General features: G+C 42.2%; 1 long non-coding RNA gene across 1 annotated transcript in view; it reads right to left on the bottom strand.

Moving 5' to 3' along the window:
* Positions 1-18,387, bottom strand: part of LOC109374548 (uncharacterized) — a 57,400-nt gene extending 39,013 nt beyond the window's left edge. Inside the window, exons 1-2 of the long non-coding RNA XR_002122406.1 lie at positions 18,291-18,387; positions 16,435-16,530 (exon numbers count right to left, since the gene is read on the bottom strand). This is a non-coding gene — a long non-coding RNA (uncharacterized LOC109374548). The remainder of the gene's footprint in view (positions 1-16,434; positions 16,531-18,290) is intronic.
* Between the last annotated feature and the right edge of the window lie 59 nt (positions 18,388-18,446).

Raw genomic sequence — 18,446 nt, 5'->3', positions numbered from 1 at the left:
ATTGGAGCAGTCACTATGGGAAACTGCTTAGGGACTCCTCAAAAAATTAAAAACACAACTACCATATGACCCAGCAATTCCACTCCTGGGTATCTACCCAAAAAAATCAAAAACGCTATTTTGAAAAGGTACATGCACCCCTGTGTTCACTGCAGTGCTATTTACAGTAGCCAAGATATGGAAGCAACCCAAGTAAGTGCCCATCAATAGATGACTGGATAAAGAAGAGGTGGTACAAATATTCAGTGCAATATTACTCAGTCATAAAAAAAAAACAACAAAACGAAATCTTGCCATTTGTGACCACATGGATGAACCTAGAGGGTATTATGCTGAATGAAATAAGTCAAACAGAGAAAGACAAATACCATATGATCTCACTTATATGTGGAATCTAAAGAACAAAACGAATGAACAAACAAAACAGAAACAGACTCATAGACACAGAGAACAAAGTGATGGTTGCCAGAAGGGAGGGGGTTAGGGGCTAGATGAAAAAAGTGAAGGGATTAAGAAGTACAAATTGGTAGTTACAAAATAGTCACAGGGATGTCAAGTACAGCATAGAGAAGATAGTAAACAATATTGCAACAACTATGTATAGTGCCAGGTGGGTCCTAGACTAATGGGGGAAGTAGGGGTCACTGCATAAGTTATAAAAATGTCTACCCACTATGCTGTATACCTGAAACTAATACACAATAATACTGAATGCCAACTGTAAGACAGCCTGGGGGTGTGTTAGAACTGTAGAATGTCCTGTCCCACCCCAGGACTTCTAAATCCAAAATGATGGTCTGGGGCTGAGCCTTCTGCTGTACTCAGCCCTCCAGGTAATTTTGATACGTACTAAGGTGTGTGGACCGCGAGTCTAGCTTACCTTGACTTCTCTCATCATTCATATCCACTCTGTGCCCCTGTATGGACCATTTCACAAGAATGGTCAGTTCCCTGGGTCAGGAATTAGGTGCCCATCTGTTACGCTTGACTGTCCAGCACTTTTTGAACCCACCTTCCCAAAGTAGATATCCAAATATTAATTTTCCACATTTCCTAGGTTCTATCAATTAGATGCACTCACATGAGAGCTGGATGTGGGAGGGGCCTCATGAAGTGACAGCCACAGGTAGGTAGATGGATGGGGCTTAGGGCAAGCGCAGTGCTGTGAAGTCCCACTCTTCGGGGGCCATGGCAGGGCTTCAGATGTTCAGTCTGTCGCCTTGTCAATGCCAAGTGTTTTGACTAGAACAGTCCCACTACGTGGCTGGGCGTAGCTCCTGGCTCCATCACCCGGGACTAAGTGGCACCAAGCCTGTCTGGTTCTTTGCCCTTGCTGGAAATTCTGGAAATTCCCCAAGTGGCTTTCATAAAAACTCCTCTTTTCGATTTTGCCAGAAGAGATCCTGCTGTTTCCAAGCTAAGTGTGCCAAATGGAAAGGAGACTTGTTATTCATTACTGAAAACCCTCGATGTCTTTGCTGCACGGCAGGTGCGCTTTGTGGCTGCATCCGCTGCCTTTTTAAGTCCTTAGCACTCCTCTGCTGAAACGCAGTGTAGGTGGGATCCTCACCCTGCCAGCGGCTGCGGCCAGAGACTCACGCCCAAGGAACTCAGTACTTGGAGTGGGCTGAGTTTCTGCTCTGCATCTTCTCAGCAGCCTGTTCTCTCCTTGAACATCTCCCTCCATTTGTTTTTTGGCACCGCTTATTTGTCCTTGCTTTAGTTCCCTCACAATTGTCCCTGAGTGGTGCTGCCTTGGTGGGATGATTTTTACGCTTTCTGGTTTTTTGTCAGGAACAGCTTCCAAAAATGGGCCTGACCTTGACTCTGCGTGGAGCACAAGTCTATGTCCTCTGGGTTACTTCCTACATTTCCAAATGGCTCATCCCCCCTCCATCCTTGCCTGAAGCGACGGGGAATTTATTACTTAATCATGTTACATCCTTTTTGGGGTGGTATACAATTTCAGAACTGAACCTTCTTCACTGAAAAATTGGAAATATATGGCATTTGGTAGGATGCATTGTGAATCAAATTTTAGAAACGTTGAATTCTGTGGGAGAAAATAATTGGTGAATCACCTCTTTGACACTTATTTTGAGAACATGAGGAAGAAAATAAACCAGCATCAAGAAATCAAAAAGTCATAGGAGGATAGATAGGACAAAATCACGGAGAGGTGGCCGAGAAAGATGGGAGAATTTATATGACTTCATTTAATACAACAGAGCCATTTTACTAAAGTGCTAGAAGATAAATTTATTTTTCAAAGGCTTAATGCCTGGGTGGGGAAAATAGAGGAAGTGGATATAGAACACTAACTTTAGAACATTTTTGTGAACCATAGAAATAAAATGATGACTCATAAGATATTTAAATAAAGTGCAAAACTGCATGTGCTTTTTGACTCGTGTCCTCAGGTTATGCTATCACATGTGTCAATTAATCTACTGTAGTAGACATGTAAACTATTCATTGATCCTAAGGGTGTAAAAGGGGACTGGCATTCATGGAATGCGCACCCCGTGCCAAGACTGTTGCTAAGCACCTCTATTTGGGCTTTACCATACATAATTACCTTGAGCATTTTTTGAGTCAGCCTGGATGCCTAATGGATAAGGCATTGGTCTCCTAAGTATTTTTTGATGGCTCCATTTCTTTTCATGGTTGAGAAAGCTGTGACTGCAGGAGGTAAAATAACTCAGATGGGGTCCTATATGGTCATTTTCTTCCCAATGCACTAGGATATACCATGATGTTTGCATCTTTTAAATATCTCAGTTTTATTTTTTTCCCCCTGCTGTAGATTTCTTTTTCAGTTTTAAATAATATCAGTGCTGCCAGTTAAATGACAGCTTCCTCAGGTCCGGTAAGTCATTTCTCTACCAGATTCCAAAATTTTGTGTTCCTTATCTTTTCTCTAGTTTCCCTGATCTTGTGTTTTTAAACAATGTTGTTTCTAAAAACTTTAGTAATAAAGTATCAGGAGGCAGCAAATTAGACATTTATATTTAATCACAGACCCCTATCTGCTATTCCCCATGATATTTTTCAACACATATGGACACTTGCAACTTCTTCTAAAACTCCTTACACTAACCAATATCGACGCCTTCTCTTTATTGTCATTGATAAAACCAAGTAGAAACTTTGCATATGGCCTGTTGTTTGATTTACATTTTTACAACATTTATATTTTTTAGCCTTTTAGATGCTGTATCAGAGGATAAAAATTGCCTGCTCTCTTGTCAAATATTGCCTGTTCAGCTCGGCCTTCAAAGCATTGGAAAAATAATACAATTTTGTGGATTTAGGTGTTCTTATAACTTAGAACATTTAATTATTTGTCTCACCCCTGAAAGTATGTGAGGTCTTTACTTTATGAACATTAAGAGAATGAAAAATGAGTGAGTAAATGAGTAAATCAATCACATGTATTCAATTTCTGCCTGCAATTAATATTTTTTAATTTTTTCCCTTTATCTATATATTTCTTTAGCTGATCCACATTCTTTCCCTAAGAATGATTTTTCAGTTTGGGGCTGTATTTTCTAAATCTCTCTGGCAGCAATTGTAGATTTTATCAATGAACTTATCATTTGGTAGACTATATTACTGTGCTGAAAAGCTACTACTAACTTCAATGTTTGCATGTACTATCTTTGCATCCTTGTTCCTCATGTGTAATACCTAGATTCAATCCCCAAACACAATGGTTAGCTCAGCACTTTGGGTCTGGCTTGGTAATGTTACACTATTTTGACAGATTGTAATTATTTGTTTATATTTCTCTTTCTTGAATATACTGTGACTTTTTCAAGGACAGTAACCATGACTTATTCATTTTGGGAATCTCGAATGATAACACATCCACACTGTTTGCAACATCTTAGCCATGCAATAATAAGTATTTGTTAAATCAACTCGGTCGCACTCTTTGCCACCGCATCAGACATCTGCACAGACTATAGCTTTGTTTGAACTGCTCTGACTAGAATATGCATTGTTATACAGACACTTTCTCCAGAATACAAAAGCATCCAGTCCATTTGGTGGGGGAAACAAAGCAACTACGAATTGACACTGCTGATGCGACACTGCCAATGTGGCCTTCATTTTTTTTCTCCTTTCAAATGGATGTTCTGGCATTACAGAAAACAAGAAGTAAATACCGCCATGAAAATCGGGCGGCTCTTCATCTCCTGCTCCACTCCTTTAATCTCACTCAGCAAATTGATTTCGCTCACCCAGACATGGATCTGCTATAAAAAGGTTACCAACTTCACAATGACTCTGGAACCTCATAAATAGTCATAATTAGCATGACCTCCCTTTATAATTCAATTAGCTCCAAGGGGACAACTTCCCATAACAGGTGCACCTCTGTGGCCCCTGACAGCACGCACCGGGCAAGGCGACTGATGGTATCATGGGCAAGTCCAGGGCTTTGTTCAGAAGCACACCAGCCTTGAGCCGAATCTGAAGGTGCCAGGGGTCTGAGTCCTTCCTTCCTTTGCTGCTGTCCTCACCCCGGGGTCTAGCTGTGAGGTGGTGTTTCCATCATATGTGTACTGGTCCTCTTTAATCCCTAACAATTGCTTAGTTAAAAGTCTACTGCTGCTATGTTTCTGGAACATTTCTATGTTTCATAATCTCTTCGTCTACTTTACATTTCAAGGGCAGCCTATGTGATAACATTAGTTTAGAATTTTTGAATTCTACAAAGATGATAGGATCAGCCAATGAAACAGTAGTCATTTCTGCAGTACAAAATAAGGATTAGCTAATGCTGTCACTAAGGTCCCTTCCTGTTCTAACGTTTTAGGATTGAGGATCAGCAAGCGTGGTAGGGCTACTGTGTGACATCAGGCATGGAATAAGCGTGCATATCCAGGCCCTTTCCAAGGGGGCTTTAGATAAGTCATGACCACAGAACTCTGCCCACTGGTGCACAGCTGACTGGCCAGTTAATAGGACTTTCATGAGATCATTGGCGACAGGGGTCCCCATATAGAATGACTCAATGAAATCCAGTGTTTGGGGGGTTCAAAGTAATATGAACCAATATAGAGGGACTGAGCCAGTCACTAGTGTTAAGAGTCTCAGAGGCAGACTTATTGGATAATAATGAGAGAAAATCAGTAAATGGAGGTCAGAATTGTCAACACTTCTTAAGTGTGGATCGTCACGGTATCTTGAATAAAATTCCAGTGTCCTATGGAGCTCATAAAATACTTTCTGTACTTCTATATATACATGCTACAACAAAGTCTGAGCATTTGGGGTAACTTGAATATGTCAACTTTTTTTGTAAAGTAAAAGATTCTAAATGATAGTAATATAAAATTATTTTTAAGTATCCTTATGTTATTTAACAGTAGATCAAATATAAAATATTCATAAGATTTTAATTTTATTTTTGATTAGGAAAACAATATTTGCATAATTCATATTTTATAAATTTAATTTTAGACTATTTTTCTCTTAAGTTTATTATCTGTGCCAAAGTTTGAAGACACTAGTCATATAATGCTTACCAAATAGTGGAATTATATAGAAGCACTTTTTAAAAACAAAATTTATTTACACAAAGCTCTTTTCCATTAGATTCCAAATAATCAGTGTGATTGATTGCAGAAAAAGATGATCATCTTAAAAGTAAAGAGTTTTGTTTAATTAAAAAAAATATGTATGGGTGCAGCTTTCCTCATGGCTCTCTGAGTAATCATTTGTTTCTCATTCACTTGATTTTTAAAAATCTATTTAATTTCACTGATATCCCAAACTCCTAGATCTTCACAAGGGCCAAGTGATGTAATTAAATCAACAGTAAAGGTCATGTGATTCACTTAAATGACAGATTAACAAGTGTTGTATATAGAAAAAGAATGTATGTGGAGAAATTGAGGAAATTGTTTTTTATCTTTGCTGCAGTCTTTTGATTATATAATACAAAGGTTTTAAAACTTCAAACGGCAATGTAAAAATACACTGGAATAAAATATTTGAAACTATTGAACTACAGTGGGTTTCAGGCTTTAAAAATAATACATACTTCAATAATACATACTTAAGAAGCATAAATGAGTCCCAATTAAATGCACACTGAATAATAATGATTCACAGCACAAGAATGAAATGCAAAGACAATGGCATTTGAAAAGAATAATAGAAGTTAGGTTAACTAAATGAATGGGAAAAAAAGTGATCATTTGGATCTGTTTTTAAATTCCCTAAGACTTTCTTCTTAAATTACATACTTAAGAAGCTCCTAATTCCTGATTTTAACTTACTTTGTAATGCACAAGAATAGTTTAAAGGTAGGAGGATAACAATATAGCTTCAGTTCAAAACATGCCTTGCTTTTCATCACATGTAGGGACTCTGTATTTAACAGCTTAGTTCAAAAGAAAGGGTTCCCTGTTAGTGTGAAGATCTTTCCTTGACAACTGTTCTTTTCTCCTCCACTAAAGATGAGAGACTATTTATAATTCGTCTAAAGGAGAATAAAAACAAGAGATGAAAAATAATTTCAAAATTTGGATTCACAGATGACCTTTTGTTCCTTCCTCTCGACCTCACTATGCAGACTCTCATTAGCATGAGCGCTAAACCAGGATCCAGGCTGTCTCTAACATGAGGTGCTAGGTCCTGGCAGCTCAAATGATAAGTTACTGCCGTGCAAGGCGGCTTCCTTTTCACAAGGTAGGACAGCTTTGGTGATCTTCACATTTTTCTGTTAAATTGGCGTCCCTATCCCTTTAGATGGCATACTAATTAATGACAGAAGAGCAATATTAAATCTGTGTGCATGCAGTGTACATGCTGAATTTAAATGACATTCAGGATGGTATTAAAATTAATTTTAAGGGAAACAATAAAAGCTAATCTACATGAGGTTGAAATTCATTTTTAAAAGTAGCATTAATTACAGAACATATGCAGTTATTAAACCTAAGTGTTAGCTCTTCTTTAGACAAAACAGCTGAATTAATATTTTGATGTCCTGCATCTAATATTTTTCTAATATTTGCAGCATTCTTTATCAAGGATTCTTTTATATAAGGATTGTTTTTCCCTTTTTAAAGAGTAGAAAACCTAATATTTCATCTACTTTAAATGTACTATTTGATATAAAATTCATTAAACATACTTGATAAAACAGTAACATCACTGGACTTAAGTTTAACCTGTGGCCCAACATTTAGCATCTCAATTAAATGGTCCCAACTCTCTCACTCTCTTCCTCTTTCCAGATGGGGCGTGTGTGTCTTAAAGAGGCAAGAAACGTCATGTTTTAACATTACTCATCATTTAAGTGTCTCCTCCTTTTTGTTTGGTTCTGAGATACTATTACTAAATATGCACGTGATTTCTTGGTATAACTTCACATACAATCTCAAATTGATTGTAGGATTATGTCTGCTGTTTTTGAGAAACGCCTTTCCCTGTGACATCATGCTATTCAGCACTGTCACATCCTGCCCCACTTATTGTCCGCAAGGACCTCCCGGGGATTCCTTGTCTTCTGTGGACTATTCTAACCCGTTTCCTGCAAACATCTGTACAGATGAAATGTCCGTGACCTCCCAGCTCCTTGAGCATCTCGTTCCAATGAGCTGCTCAACGCCTGCGGCCATTTTGAGACCTCTTCATTATACAAAATCACTAATTTCCACATTCTCCTCCCATTTTCCTGACGTTCCTTTTGTTTCACCATGGCCTACTCTCCACATGGGTGTCAGAGGTTCTTCTGAAGCACAGTTGCGATCTTTCCAGATCTTGCTCAAGATATTTTCATAGCTTCCTAGCACACCAATGGGTCCTTAGCAGGGGCCACACGCCATGCACTGTCTGGTACCCGGTTATTTCTTCAGGTCCCCCCCACACACACACGCCCCAGATGCACTGGCTTCCTTGCGTTCCTGTCTCCCACAGCACTCCTGTCTCCAGGCCCGAGCACTAGCTGATCCACGGCCTGAAATTCTCGTCTTGTTCTGTTGCTTCATTTGGTTTCTGCTCATCTCTCACGCCTCACAGCAGTCTCTAAATTAGCATGCCAGTGCTTTGTTGCTCCTTAATCCGTTTTACTTTCTTCTTAGCATGTCTTACTACATAACATGATATGCCTATATGTGTTTATTGTACTACTCGAAGGTATAATAAGTCTCCATGGGGGGCAGGGGTTTTGTTTGGTTCACTGGCCTACCTGTAGCACTGAACCTAGCTAGCCAGGATGAATAGAAAATGTGAATGCAAAAAAAAAAAAATTCAAAAGGGAAAAGGGAGAAAAATAATCTTGCTTCCTGAAAACACCTCTTCTTCTTCCAGCTCACTTGCACTGCTACTTCTCCTCTAAGGCCACTTGTCAGCCACATCCGAACGTTAATACACAAGTCTGCTATATGGATAGGCAGCTAGATTAATGGGCTTTCATTTCAGCACGGCTGCAAAGAGCACGGTCTCCGTGTACTCTGTATATGGCAAAACCAGATGTCGATGGGCTTTACAATCTGCCTTCTTCATGATTGTACCCACACAATTCACTGCTACTGTAGGCAATAAGAAAACAGAGCAACAGTCATTATTTGACATATTCAGGGGATAGAAGTGACAGAACTTAGTGAAAGATACACCATGGGAGATGGAGAGGTAAAAGACAATGGCATTCTAACACGTGACTAAATGTATGTGACATTCCCTAAAATATAAGTAACGAAGATGGTCAGGTGCGGTGTGTTCTCCCCAGTGAACGGGGAGACACAGAAACGTGAAGCTCTTTTCCGCTCTGGGTCTGGCCTCAGTGTACCTCCCAGAAGGTGATGTGGTTAAAACGCAGGCCTCCTGACCACAGCCTCTGGAGACCCTGGTCAGATCCATCCCGTTCAGCTGCTCCCGGCTGTTCATCCTCATGCATTGTGTGAGAAAATAAACGTGGTTGGTTTTTGGCTGCCAAGTTTGGGGATAATTTGTTGTGCAGCCAATAGATACCTAATATACAAGCTAACATGCTTCAAAATTGGCATGATATTTGGGCTTTTCTCCCATCTGTTAAACCAGGTTCCATTTTTCTGAAGGCTAATTTTCTCCAATCTCTCTCTCTCTCTCTCTCTCTCTCTCTATATATATATATATATATATATATATATATATATATATATATATATATATCTCCTTCTGCCAACACCCCGCCCCCCAAAGACAAATATATCTGGTAAGATAATTATGCTCCTAAATCAGTTCAAATTTTATAAATGATATATCTTTAAAAATGATTCGTCTATACAGGTGCTTCACAGATTTTTGCATAATCAAAGCGTTTTACCATAGTTTGATTCCACCACAGTTCAATTCAATAAGCGTTAACTGAGTGAAAAGTGGCTGGAACTGCTGAGAAAACAAGAAAAAGAAATATATACAATGTCTAGTCTCAAGGACGTAAGAGTTTAATTAGGTAGTTCTCACACCTTAGTTGGTAAACTTGATAAAAATGCAAATTCTCATGCATTCTGATTCAAAAAGGATCTCTGGGGACATAGACACCTATGTTTTTAAAAAGTTTCTGAAAGAATTTTGGTGCAAATGTACACTAGATAGCCCCTTGAAGAAAAAGTTCTATTTTAAGATGCACATAGCATAGTTATTTAGGAGTTCATTTTTTTTATTATTACCAGAAGAAGCACATGTAAAATATGTATCATTGGATTTGCTTAAAGACATATTACATTATCAAAAATGCAGTGGTAAGGCTGTAGATCTGCACAGAAAACAAAACAAACAAAACAGGAACAGCCTGGGCTCCGGTCCCAGCTGCTGCTCTGTCTCTCTCTCACCTTGAACCAATCAGCTTACTTCACTGGGCCTCCGCGTCTTCCCATGGAAAATAAGGGCAATGGATGAGACGTTTCCTTAAACTATTCTCAGTCTTTAAAATTAGACAAATTCAGAGAGCAAGTTGCTAGACACCACTGTACGATTTTTTGTCACACTTTCCTAAGATACAGTATTTCCTGTCCTGAATTTCTCTCCCTCAGTGTTCTGGTGAGTTAATCGGCATCATTCACATGACTGTTAAAAGCACTCAATGAGAGGAAATATGGAAAATTGCTTTTAAACTGTAAAAAGCCTTCATGGAGGGTCCCCAAATTTCTTCACTAGGTCTTTCTCTGCCTCTTCTCACTTACAGTCCCCAACTGCCCTACGCAGTTGGTAACATTGCAACCCCATCTTTACACATGAGGACATCTATAGTCACAAAAGTTACGTAACCAACCCAATGTCTCATAGCAACTTACAGTATAGCCTCTGAACTTGGATTCAAACTCAGGACCATCTCACGCCAAAGTCTGGGCAGAACCATAAGCCTGGAAAAGCTGACACACACTAGGTGATGGTAAGTAACACCACGATGGGGAGAGAATCACTCTTTCTCCTTCTACTCTGGCATTTTCTCAGATTCCCTGGTGATAACTTGATGTCCCTGCCAAGAACACCAAATTCCTGATTGCACCCCAGCCCTACTCTGCACTTCCAGCTGATGGAATTAGTAAGTGCCTTTGGCGATTCTTATCATCAAGGACTCTTGGTAAACATGGTTCTGTCCCTTGCTTTTCTATTTATTGTGTTTAAACGAGAGAGAGGGTTTTCATCCTGCGTTTTGGGTTTGACCGAATCCTCTAACGAAAAGCTCTGGCCCGGGGTTGAGCATATGCCAACAGCACAGTCTGCTTTTTCACACTGAAGTTTCCCAGTGGTCTGCTTGGTGTCCAGCTGCGGGAAAAACAGCTCAGTCTCACCCCCAACGGTCCCCAGATAAATCGCTAACCCACCACATTTGTTGTTTTTGAATTCCCTCATTGTCTATAGGAAGTCTCTGGCTAGCTGCACTGGAAAGTCTGGAAACAGGTCAGCTAGAGGAGTTCCAAGATTCTTTTCTGTAGCAGTCAGCCAGCTTCTCTGCGCCTGGCTGGACTCCAGGTATTATAACAGAAGGGGTGCAGCTCCAAACACACACCAACATCCTAGAGATTTCTGACAACACGGAGGTTTTTATCCACTTTCCTCCCAGGTCCTGAGTCATTACCAATTTCCCATCCCCATCAATTTAAATGTGCCTTTCAAAATAATGGACAGTAAGATACAGAGGATGCTCAAAGACATCTAAATCTCATAAAGTAATGATGAAAATACAGAAAACAATTGAAGTAATAATTCATACCTATTACGTCTTTTCTGTCCCTAACATTAGATAAACTCCATGTGGCTAGGATTTTTTTTTTCTTATAAAGTTTTCCCAAACAGTGCCTGGCACATGTATTATTGAGCATTTAGTGAATAGTGAATAAAGGAAAGAAATAAAGTTTAACACATTTCGGCAGATATCAATATGACTGTTGGAATATATCCTCAGTCTTTGATTGTTCCAGACAGAGAGGGGTTGTAGTAGTAGATAACTTGAGAGAAAGAATAATACTTTTCTCTCCGGCATTAAAAAGGACATTGAATTCCTGGAGCAGAGTTGGGCTAACAGAAAATCAGGAAATTAATTTTCAGTGTGTCCTGCTTCTAAATCAGAAGTGAAAACCTTGCCATTTATATTTGAATCCGTTCCACAGACGTATTTTATTTAGACTTTATAGTGTTTTAAAAAAAAATAAGCCCTTTAAAAAAAGTCAGGTTATTTCTTACACACACACACACAGAGAGAGAGAGAGAGAGAGAGAGAGAGAGAGAGAGAGAGAGAAATCCAGATTTCTGGCTTTCCTTGAAAAATCAGGCTACCTGGCTACATGGGGCCCTAAATCCCACAGGCCAACAACCAACTGGCTGACTTTCCCCATGTACGGTACCTAGTGAGGCAGAGTGGTACCACGGTTAGTGGGCCATTTGTTTGGAGGTTACAACAGAAAGCGTTTTGCACATCATGCACGCGTGACACGTGCCAGCTATTATCATTAGCATTAGGACATTCATACCATCATCAACATGATAATTATCTACCAACTCTGCATAGATCTGCGACTGAGGACCCCGGAAATGAGTATTGTAGCACCTTTCTCCCTCCTTTGCCAACAGAACCCTCTGCAACAAAGCGAGTGCTTTATATCTGTGCTTTTCAATACAATAGCTGTCAATCAGAAGCGGCTATTGAACACTGGAAATGGAGACGGTGCAGTTAGGGAACTGAATTTTAAGTGTATTGAACTTTAATGAATTTCAATTTAACCAGCCTGTGTGGCCGTGGCCCCGTGCTGGACAGCACAGCTCAGTAACTTCACTCAAGCACACCTTCTCCCCCGCTCTCCCCATATCAAGCTCACTTTCTGGCTCTGAAACTAATTTTTGTTCTGTTGAGAGTAGCTGGCAATATGTGAAAAAGGTTATCTCTCCAAGGGTAATCTGCCAATTTTGTATGATCAAGATGACATTTAAAAATATGAGTCCCTTGCATTGTCTTCCCCACCCTATCCCCACAATCTAGGGCAGCGCCTCAAATCTCACACTGTGTGTTTTTAACAAGCACTTCTAGGTGATCCTTACAATCAGGTAAATTTAATAAATTCTACCAAAGGAATGATGTTCAAAGAGGGAAAGAAAGAGGAGTCAGCATGTATTGTACAATGCTGGGCATTTCTGAACATATGCAAGCCCCCACCGTACCTTCCACTCTCCTGTCCCCAGTCAGCTGACACACCTCAAGCACCTATTGTCACATCCACTGCTTCTTATATGCCTCTCAGCAGGAGCTCGGCCCTCCGGTGTGTCATTCAGAGTCAACACGTTTTAGGTGTGAACCAGTTCTGTTCTCTTATGATGACCGATACCCTAACTCACAGACATCAGCCCCCGTAGCAATGTCTGCACCACCGGACCCTGAATTGCTCTCTCTCACTGTGTGAGTCATGGCGGAACTCTGGCCCTGCTGTGCAATCATCTTTGCGCTCCTGAGACTATGAATATGGAGTCTGAAAAGGATCATTTATTTGCGCCTGATGGTAGAGTCAGGTGATACAAACTGGTGGTGAGGCTTTGCCATGCTTAGTCACAGCTCCATGACAGGTTCTGTAAAGCCGATCCTCAGAAAAAGAGAACAAGGAAGCAAAGGCCAGAAGCAGAGAGGAGTCTCATGGGCGAGGGTGGGTAGAGGAAGGACTCTAACCTCCGAGGGCTTTCCAGGGCGAACATCTACTGAGGAAAGTGCTGCGGGGTGGACCTTACTAGGTGACAGCACTGAGGGGAAGCTACAGACAGACATACACAAACCCAGTCTGTCACATCTGCTCCACAGCTAAACTCTCACTGCTTTCTGGGGAATTCATCAAGAGCTGCAAGTTGGTCCCTCGAGGACCCAGGACAAACTCGTCTGCCACCTTCCACTTCATCAATTTACTCCAAAAACCTGCCGTACAAGTTCAGTTGTTCCCAGCTTGACTTAATTTTTCTCTCCTCTCTGTCTTACAAATCCTATTTACCTCACTGTCTCATGTGCGAATGAACAATTAGCATGTAAAATAATGAAATGGGCTGCAAAAGAGCTCCCTGCCCATCTCTGGGATATTCCACAGCACCGGTGAGTAGCCTGTCCCCGCGCTCCTGACAGCCTGAGCATGTTCCTGTCACAGCGGCCAAACGGCCAACGGTTCCTCAGAGACATACGCCCAGGTGTGCAAGGAAGAAGAATGAGAATCCTTGTCTTAGAACAGCGACTGTCAACTGTGCTGTGCGCCTGACAAGGCTTTAAAAGGTGCAGACCCCTGGGCCACACACCCGGGGGTCTCCATCCATACTATCGGGCTGGGACAGATTTGACAAACTGGCCTTTTTAATGGGATTTCTGAAGCTGGTGGTCCAAGAATTTTAATTTGAAAAAAACACTGTCCTAGAGGAAATAAATTCAGATAATAATAAAGGTAGTTGGGGTGCACACGTGTGCGTGTGCGTGTTTGTGTGTGTGTGTGTGGGATGACACATGATTTTTTTTAAACATCGCAAGGCATTTCTGATAACCCCAAGGTTACTTCTTCCCCTTATTGTTTTGTAGTAATTGATTTCCTGCCAGTTATGCCTGGTAGCCTAGGCCAGGCTTTTAGATGAGGGGGAATAGCTGGGTTTCGGGGTGTCTTCGGTCAAGCAAAGAGACATGCACACATGCTCAACAACAGAAGGCCAAGTGTGAGCAAATGAGGCGAGGGCTGGCTCTGGAACAAGCTGCAAAGAGGTGACTGAAAGCCCAGGAGATAATTCAGGACTTGATTTAAACAATTACCAACAATTTGCACATAATCAACTTTCAGAACCAGTGGGCTGTGACAGGGTTTCTCAAACTCAGCAGTATTGCCATCCTGGGCTGGATAATGCTTTGGTTTGGGGTAGGCGTGGGCCGTCCTGTGCGTTGTAGAATGATTAGTGGCATCCCTGGTCTCTACCCACGACATGCCAGCAGCTCCTCCATCCCCTAGATGTGACGATCAGAAATTTTTCCAGACACTGCCAACTGTCCCCGCGGGAGAAAACGGCCCCAGGGTTGAGAACCGGTGGTATAAGATGCGGGGGTGGGGGGGTGCAGGAGGCAGGGCCCCGTCTTGTGCTCCCTTTGTCAGTTCCATTTTGTCTAAAACTTTCTTTCACGGTAAAAGCAAAACTATATAAGCAGATGTGGTAGCAATAAAGCTTCCCATTTATGAAGACAAGGTTTTAGTGCACTTCTGGGGAAGCTTCTTTCCTCAGAATTTGGCTGTGGTATTTTAAAATTTTTATAAATCCAGTTACTGTCAAACAGGCTCGTGTACAGCTGGATAAACAAACTCAAGGAAGATTCAGCCACATCTTCATTAGCACCTCGGCAGGCAAAGTCCCTGTCATCTTGAGATGTGGTGTGTTCCAAACAATTGCAGAAAGAGTACTTCCAGATTCTACTGTCTGCTTTAAAACTCCGTCCTTTGTCTCTATTATTGGCGTGGCCTATTGCTGCTGCCCGTTGTGCAATAAAATTGGCAGCTTAAGTTTCGCGTTTGTTTCCGTACAATCACAGCTGCTGCCTCCCCTCACTCTGGGGCAAACGCTAGTTCTAACGGTGCTCACGGATCTCTGTACTATACGTCTCACCTTGGTAATGGTTCATGGAATCTGCTGCTGAGCACCCACAGCCAAAACCACACCAAGGAAGGGCTTCGCTAAGGGAGGCATTACAGTCACCCCCAGATGCAAACACCAGCCCACTGCACAAGCCCACACACTGGACACCTGTGCACGGTCAGGTGCTGAACGCACAGCGATTGGCTGTTGGGGGGTCTTTGCCTCAATTATTAAGAGTCTGCCAGAGTGACAGATCATGGACAGGTTTCAGTAGAGGGACTTTATGTATTATAGTATCTTGGCTTCTTTTATTCCTTGCACTTTATCTCTCCATAAGGCAATGTAGTATTTACCTTATGTTCTAAGGCTCAGAACTTGAAACGATCTATCTTAAGACATAAAACTCTTGCAGAAATCCTCCTTAAAATGCTGGCTGACTTTCCAGTCTGGTGTCCCTTGAATTAAGTCACCCCAAGACATAGCTCCCGCCACCGACTGTGCGGTAACAAGCACCTCGGCATGGTTGGGAGTAAGTGACCCTCTGATTCAGCTCTTTAGATCACTACGCTTTTTTCCTCTTGGGCCACAAAATAGGTGACAATTCCTGTTAGCATTCAGCACACACTCAACATGAAGTGCCAGGTTCTGGGCTAGTTGTTGAAGAATTAAGAAAAAAATAAAAGAAAAGGAAGGAAGGAAGGAAGGAAGGAAGGAAGGAAGGAAGGAGGAAGGAAGGAAGGGAAGGAGGGAGGAAGGAAAGAGGAAGGAAAGAGGAAGGGAGGAAGGAAGTCAGGCTCCTGCCTTGGGACTCTTATCTAGAAAGCATCATCTCTGTTGTCAGTAGCATGGCTGGTGGTTTGGTTGAAAGATGTTCAAATAAAGAAAACAGATTTCCATAAGTGCTTTGAAATCACAAGTAAAATCTCATATAGATTTAAGATCTTTTTATATAGCGGGAAATCCCCAGAGCGATAGGCTGTACTGTTCCTTCGCTTATATTAAAATAAGATACTGCTCCAGGATTCTGAATTCAGCAGCTGTTGGTATATGTGTCTCTTGCCGCACTCATAAAGGTTTTTAATGTACAATAACATGACATAGAGCTCATCCCTTCCATGGTGGGATGCATTATTTATATCTAACTAACTTTGCACCATCTTCAAGTGTGGAAGGAGCCATAATTGGAGCAATCCTTTTTTTAGTTCACAGGAAACAAGGCTCTTCATTTTTCACAGTGCCGTTTACCTTCCACCCTTTCTGACAATAATTAGAATTGTTCAGCTGTGGCTCCTGTTTTATTTCAATGCACTCACAACAGGCAGACAGTGCTATTCAAAGTGCATGAGCCTGAAAGCTTACCTGAAAACGTTGAGAGGTGAGCTGTATCCCACAGCTTCGGGGCAGAGGCATGGGGCTTAACCACAAGCCACGATGTCTGTACCTGCATTTGTTCATCTGTAAAGTGAACATGATCACATTGATGTTAATACATTTGGGGGAAAAAAAAGGATTGCATGGAAGTGAAAATATTTGCCTAGCAGATGTCCGTGCTCACAATAATCTTCTTGATTCACCTTCCTCGGCGGCACGAGGCACTTAGGATCTACAGAATAACAGTCCCACCCACACATGTTCCTCTGAGTAACAGGTCTGCCTGTTTAGTCACTCTGTTTACTCATGTTAATTCCTAGGCATTTTTCAAAGCTCCTCCTTGCAGAAAATTATAGGAATCTCTGCAGTTAGGCCCCTCTTTCCCTTAACTCGACTCTCTCCCACAAACAAGGCTGGAAGCCATGGGCCATCTTCCTCCATCGTGGCCCCCGGAGGGGGACAATCTAGACATGTGCAGGAAGTTCTGTCTGTGGAGTTCAGAGGAGGACCCTTGTTTCAGGGGTAACCTCGTTTCAGGGGGAACCTCGTTTCAAACACAGATACAGCACTTACAAAGGGCTTGTGGTGTGAGGGAGCTTTGAATAGAGCCCAGGTGTGAGCCAGGTGAAATGGTGAGCATAAAACAAATGAGCTAAGGACGGAATATAGATACAAATCAGAGTGCTGGAGTAATTCATGTGGCCAGGGACACCTAGGAGGTATTTACAGCAGAATTTAAGCATCTGAGCTAAGAGTAGGAGAATTAAGAGAATTTCAAGAGTCAGAACAATTTCAAATTGTAAGTGGGGGTGGCTGGGCAAAAGGTGCTCTATGCAGTAAAGAATGGGATAAGCACAGTTACGGAAGTGCCAAAGTAAAAGAAAACCTGGCCTTTTGGATGGGGGTAGGGTTCCCAAGGGGACAACATATAGGAGTGAGGAGGAGGTAGAGGCCACTTTTCACCTCCAAGGTACATTATTTTAAATTAATTCTCTTAGCAATGGTCTATGGCTTGGTTTTACCAGGAAGCGATCTAAGCAAGCCACTCATTTTTACCATTAAATGGGTATTTTTACCATACCCCACCATGCCTCCATTTTACCAAAATGCAATGGCGTCGGAAACTGGAGGCATCACCAATCTCCAGCTGGGGGTGGACTTGTTCATTTACAACGCTTCATATGTCACTGTGTTCCTATTATTTGTGATAGTTGAGGTTAGACCTCCACCTCATGCAGAAGTATGATCTCAGATATCTGTGGGTTCAATAGGTTGAGGACGACAGCATTCCCAGCTGCTCCAGGGTGCCCAAAGCCTGGGGTGGCAGCATGTGTCACAGTAGCTGCCACACTGTGCTCTCCTGCCGTGGGTCTTCCCTGAACTCCACTTTCCTTTTTTTAAAAATTAATTCATTTATTTTTTAAATAAGAACGAGGTGCTTTCCACGGTTTGCCCCAAACCGTCCCATATTTATACCGCCGGAGAAAGTATTTCAATCAATAAAGCTCCTAAGTCTTTTTTCGTTTTCTCCTGACCTTTAGCATCCGTGCTCCCGAATGCATTCTCCTATTCCTCTGGTTTACTGACTTTGCTTTTCTAAATGACAGGAACCTCCGCCAGACTGCCTCTCATCCTGCCCTCCTCCGCCCCCCATCTTCCTGAAGGGGGATTCCCGGCTTCCCACGGCCTCATCCCGCCTGCTCCGGCTTTCCCCGTTTGTGATCAAGCCCAGGACCCTCTGCGTCTCCCTCCCATACCCATCCCCGCCACGGCGGTCCTCCCCCCATAACCAAAAAGTAAAGAGCAGGACTCGGGGCCGGTGGGCGAGGTCTTCAGACACTCACACTCCCAGAGGTCCCCCTCCTGGGGGTCTGCTCGTCCGGGAGCGCGCGACCGCCGCGGCAGCCGGGAACAAGCGCGCCCGACACCCTTCTCGTTAGGATCCGGGGGCGCTCGGCTCCGCTTGGCCCCGCCCCCTTCTGGTTCCCGCCCCGCCCCCC

This window comes from Hipposideros armiger, unplaced genomic scaffold (assembly GCF_001890085.2).
Source record: "Hipposideros armiger isolate ML-2016 unplaced genomic scaffold, ASM189008v1 scaffold_832, whole genome shotgun sequence".
Classification (NCBI taxonomy): domain Eukaryota; kingdom Metazoa; phylum Chordata; class Mammalia; order Chiroptera; family Hipposideridae; genus Hipposideros; species Hipposideros armiger.
This window is presented reverse-complemented; position numbering and strand designations above follow the sequence as displayed.